This window comes from Colias eurytheme, chromosome 1 (assembly GCF_061535395.1).
Source record: "Colias eurytheme isolate Ceu_HAF_F1 chromosome 1, ilColEury1 Martin Lab GWU primary, whole genome shotgun sequence".
Classification (NCBI taxonomy): Eukaryota; Metazoa; Arthropoda; class Insecta; order Lepidoptera; family Pieridae; genus Colias; species Colias eurytheme.
Genome location: NC_142980.1, coordinates 10367155 through 10373637, shown reverse-complemented (window position 1 = coordinate 10373637; position 6483 = coordinate 10367155).

Genomic DNA, 6483 nt, shown 5'->3' with positions numbered 1-6483 from the left:
CAGTTAAGTCGTAGTTACCGGAGTGGTTCTTGTATTGCGTCGTTGGTTTGTAGAAGGTGGAAGTGGTTTTTTCGTGTTTATCAATAAAACCCTACAATTGTTTACATATCATGTGTTCAACCGCTTTGTGATACCACTACATAGAGATTTTTTTCGACGAATGTTGTTTTACTTGCCATAAACACGTTTTTATCGCGTGCAATTTTGCTACTACTTCTACGGTTTAAATTATGAATTTACTTTTAAAATTCTTACTGCAGTTATCACAAACATGACGTTTTATTATACCCTCTTCTATTTTTATACGCAATGTTATATCGCCCTTTTCAAATGTAAATAGCTTTCACATTAAAATTTTCAATAATTTATACACTTATATGGACATTGTATCGGCCAGTCCGTTTAGTAACTATTCAGTGTATTTTGGATAGAAATATCAATAATCTTTGATGTTAGATCGTTTTTAACTATGTGTACTTTTGGCTAAGTGTTCGTCATTGAATGTTGCAAACCTCATAGCGCAAAAATAATTTTAGTAATTACAATTTACCGTGGTAATGCACAAATTATATGTGTACTCAATAATATTTATGTGTGTATTTTGAACTATTTACCATTATATAATAGTAATTAATATTCGATAGTTTACCATTCATGAAAATGGTAAAGAATAATCTTTATCATGCAATTATCATGCCACTTTCATCCATTAAATTGAATGTATAATAATAAAGAGCAAGATAGCACAATGTATGTTATTACTGCTTCAAATTTAAAATGTTATTATGTAATGATTTATATATATTTTGATTATTAATTAATATATAATTATTAAAATCGTCACTAATGAGATTTATGATGTGCATTTTATTTTAATTCATCTCATTAAATCTTTATATTTGGACTCGGACATCGTGACCCTATTTGGATAATTTTGAATAACGAAAAATTTAAAGATCATTTTTTTTATTAATATTCAAATTTATAGGAATTAGTTGCTGTTTTGGTGTAGGTTTACCGTTTTGGTCAGTTTAATGTTTTTTTTATGTAAATAAATTTCAAATTATTTCACCGACATGCACAAATACAACGATGACGCAACAAGGACGTCACTCATGCATGCTAGACTCTAAGATAATCTTTATTTTTCGATATATTTAGTTACTAAATTCTGTAAAGGCCTGCATGTGCAATAAATTTGATCAAAGTCGATTTATGATAAGAAATCACTTCATTTTATAAGAATAAAAATCATCAGTAGGTACTTAATGTTTGTGTTGTGGAAATAATATGTACAAGGCTTAATTTATGTATATTTACTTCTCTTGTGTAATATAATACCTATTTAATGGCCTGTATGTACTTTTTAGACGGGAAATATATGTGTAAAACTATGCATTACTTGTCAAAATAAAGCTTAAAGTTTTCTATAGCATATTTCGATCGATTTTAACATTTCGAGTAATGTCGGGTCATTAACTTAGTCTTTTATTCAAACATGTGTTAAATATCTCTCTGATTATATGTTCATAAATGTTCAATATTCTACAACGTCGAAGTCTGTGTGGCCAAACCTACATAGTTTTTAACCCGACATGATACATATATACACATTTAGAAACTTTGATATAAATATTCCTTTATATATTTTGTTGTAGAATTCAATTTCACAAAGGCGTATTTTTTGTATAAACATTATATTTTTTGACGAATTAAATTTATCTTCAAAAGTGATGATACAAAATGCATATCATTTCCAATTTAAAACTTTACGTAACCGGTTTTTTAGGATGATTTTTGATAATAATTATAGTAATTCTTTCCCGTTCGAATTAAAAAGTTACGTATCTATAACATTTTTTGGAAATATACCTTATTCTCAAGAGCTCAAAGTCGACTATCGTTCGCCTTTGTGGAATTGTCGCAAGAATTCAGACCAAGATCTGAACTGAATCCAAAAAGTAAAGCTCACGTGCGTTATAAGTATTATACATGTTAATAACTTATGTTAGTTTAACGTAGCGGTAAATGTAGAAGTAACAAGCGTGGTAACATATGAGGTGAATGTTTGAATCATGTATTTGGATATCTATAAACCTTGTTAGATGTAAGTATGGCGAGATGCGCAAATTGTACGCGTTTTTTGAGAATAAATCTTGATTCCGTGTAAGTGGATTGGTTTTTTATTTTATCTGTAAGAAGTTGGACCAGCTTATTTTTGAAGAATTTTTTAAGTGAAACTTCTTTAGGCGCGTTGAGAGTAAAATTTCAAGGTCGCACCATAGCAATACCATCACGGCATGGAGTAAGGCGATCATTTTGGTATCTTTGAATCTTGCCAAAAAGAAGTTTCACTTCTGACACGTGTGCTCGGCACACACGCCCTTTTTTAATTATTACATTTTAAGCTGTGCTATACAGAAAACAAAAATCAAATGAGCATTTATTGTTATTAGACTAGAGTAGATAATTTTTGAAACAAAAAAAAATCGCAGTCGGATGAAACCCATTAGAAAAGGAGGGGAATATGATGAAAATTAAAGGAAAAATAAATTACGGTCAATCCGAGTTCGGGAAAAGGTAGGGGGGAGCTTTTAAGAGAAAAAAATGGTTTCTCTTGATTTCCGACAAAACTACAAGTCCTACGGAAAAAATTTCAATGGCAAAGTTGTAGATAATAAAAAGATCTACAACTTTTGTATTGACAATTTTTTCACATAACCTCAAAATTTAGGTGAAAAATTCAAAAAACCAAGTTTTTGGTTTTTTATTTTTATCTACTTCAAAATTTATTTTTTTTCTACGAAATTTGGTGGAAACTTGCTTTATTATGTCCCAAATACACTGTAATTTATTTGACTGAAAATATTTATTTTTTCGCCTTATTTTGAATTAATACCAAAAAAACAACCTAATTTTCAATCGAAAAGTCACCCGTCAAAATATCAGCTTTTTTCAAAAACTTGGGGAGCCTTTTATTCATTGAAATCTCTACTTTCATATGGTGTAAAAAAAATAAACATTACCATAGTAAATGTTCTCAGAAAATGCATACAAACAGTCTGAAAATTAGCTTTTACTAAATCAGGCACACTTCTCAAACTACCTGAAATGTTTTTATCGACATTATTTTGCTTTTGAATATGCTGTAAAATATTATACTTAGAACAGATAATTTTTTTTCTTTTGAAATATTACCGAAAAGCCGATACAAGAGAAGATATAGAGTTCGAGAAGTGTGCCTGATTTAGTAAAAGCTAATTATGACACTGTTTGTAAGCATTTCCTGAGAACATTTACTATGGTAAGGTTTATTTTTTTTACACCATATAAAAGTAAAGATTTTGATTAATAAAGGGCTCCCAAAGTTTTTGAAAAAAGCTGATATTTTGACGGGTGACTTTTCGATTGAAAATTAGGTTGTTTTTTTGGTATTAATTCAAAATAAGGCGAAAAAATAAATATTTTCAATCAAATAAATTACAGTGTATTTGGGACATAATAAAGCAAGTTTCTACCAAATGTCGTAGAAAAAAAATAAATTTTGAAGTAGTTAAAAATAAAAAACCAAAAACCTGGTTTTTTGAATTTTTCACCTAAATTTTGAGGTTATGTGAAAAAATTGTCAATACAAAATTTGTAGATTTTTTTATTACCTACAACTTTGCCATTGAACTTTTTTCCGTAGGACTTGTAGTTTTGTCGGAAATCGAGAGAAACCATTTTTTTCTCTTAAAAGCTCCCCCCTCCCACTTCCCGAACTCGGATTGACCGTAATTTATTTTTCCTTTAATTTTCATCATATTCCCTTCCTTTTCTAATGGGTTTCATCCGACTGCGATTTTTTTGCACTTTTTATTATTTTTAAAGGGATCTACCCCAGTGTATATGGGCTATATTATGTTGATGTAAATAATGACAGTACTTCATGAATGGTTCAAAATGTACAATACCATGTAGGTCAATTACTGTAGTTGACTGTAGGTAGTATATATTTTTTGACACACGATCAATTTATAATTTCATCTGTATTAGTTCAGGATCCATCGCCCATTTTTGCAAGTGATTACTATCAAGCTAATTTTCCGTGAGTAGCTTTATTTTGATGAGACGCCCAATAATTTCCTATACGAAACTCTCGATTGTGGTAGCTGACAGAGGTAACAAGGATAAAATGTTTTGATTTGATGGTTCTCATGGTTCTCAATGGTTCTCAAACATGCAGTTCACAATTCTCAGTACACAGTTCTCGTACATATAATTAATATTGTATGTATTTTATGGGAGGTATTGAATGAATTAGACAGGGATACTTATTTTCTAATCCTTGTACAATTAAAACCACTAATATTTTATTTAATGAAACGACATTTATTTCCAACTTCCAAATATCTTTCCGACATAAAATAGTAAAATTTCGTCCCCGATCATCACCATTCCACATTACATTAACTTTGGTTAAATACGCTTACAAGTAATACATATATTGTAGTGTTTGTACATTACAAAGATGCGCTAAATTATTTAATTATGTTAAAAAATTGAAACATACAATTCTTTTTGATTTCGAGATATTGATTTAGTATAATAGTAGTAGTAGAATATAATAAATTAAATTGTGAAATTCCTGTAAAGTGCCTAATGAGAAAACTGGGAACGAAAGGAAACATGGAAAAACGTTGGTCAAATTGTCTAAATTTCGCATATGAGGATAATTCATTCTTTTGAGTATTAATTATCAAACAATCGATATTATATTAGGTATATTATTCAAATTCATTCAAAATTTCAGAAAGATTAAGCTGTCCTTGTGGTATGTGTGGTATTCATTTCCGTAAATAGTTTATAGTTGAGATTCAACAAGGATGAAATTTTTTTACAAATGTGGTCTATTTCTCAAAATCAATGTCAAGAGATCAAAAATAAATTGTATGAATTATGTCGTATCTTCTTCTTATATATAAAAATGAATCGCAAAATGTGTTGGTAAGCGCATATCTCGAGAACGGCTGAACCGATTTCGATAAATCTTTTTTATTATATTCCTTGAAGTACGAGGATGGTTTTTATGTAGAGAAAACGTAAATATGTACCACGGGCGAAGCCGGGGCGGTGCGGGAAGCCGCTAGTTTAAGATAAAATAACGGATGCCGTTGTTGTATTAGTAAACTACCTTTAAATATAGGGTAGGCCGTAGGTACCAAACTGTATCTAAATTTTGGCTGAACATTATTTTCATTTTAAAATATGTAAACATGTAGTTTATTGATCATAAATTCGAGTGCCAGTGCTATTAAAAAGTTTTCGTAAAAGAAAAGAAACGCTTCGAGTAATATTAAAATAAAAACTCATAAACTATTTCTCTAAAATCACCCACGTTGATCTTATAATTATTGAAGTGTTAAAAAAAAGGTAGGTACCCTAGGGATCGAATCTTTAAATTAAAATACTATCTGGTATAACATAGTAAATATCACGTGTTTTTCAATGAAAACAAACAGAAAAACAGATTAATGCGTCTATAATAAATCTGTAGCTTAAAAGAGTTTACGGGTCATATTTTAATTGAGTCTAAAATAGATCACTCAATGTCATATGATCAATGTAATTTCACATTATATTATGTTTGTTATAAGCTAAATATACCACGTCGCCAAATTTTTAGGAGGGTTCATTTTTATCTTTTCATATTAATTTTAATCAAAGAATAATCAGTATCTACTAATTTAGAAAAAATAATAAGTCTCAATGTTTCTATCCTTAACAGATATGTTTATGTAAAAAGCTTTTTTAGCTGTAGAGAACAGCTAACTAATATCATTTATTTAGCGCTTTTAAGTTTCCTTTTCATGGCCGTTTTTATCATTTCAAGACACGTCAAATTGGCTAATAGCTCCTATTTATTTGGTAACAATGGTTTAGCCCAGTTGAGTATGCAAGCTCTAGCTATTTTAAGCTATTTTAAGGTTCTCGTGTTTGCGTGTACGTACAGACATCTCGAATGAATAAACGAATGAATAAAATTTAGATATTATTAAAATCGGAATACATAGGAGATTTTTCATAAAATTATTTTGCATATATAATTTTCAATCACTGATGATTGTGAAGTTCTTTAGTATAGATAAAATATTATTTGGTGATAATTTCGTTGTTTTCGAAACGTGGTTTGAAAAGAATTATGTTATTTATGTAGAACTAAACTTTTATCATATGATAACTTCACATGTTTATTGTTAATCCAAATAGGTATGTATTGTATGTTATTTAAGGGGACACGAACTAAACTGACGCACGCGCACGTATACAATCAGTGAATTAGGTCGTAGGTACAAAGGTCACACGCACGTATATTTCCCTTTTTTTTGGATCATATACCTTATTTAGTTCAGGTCATACACCTAAATCATAAACTTTGAAACACGCGTTTAGGTCACGTAGTCCCCTTGAAAATGAAATTAAATTGGTCCATTATAAAATATT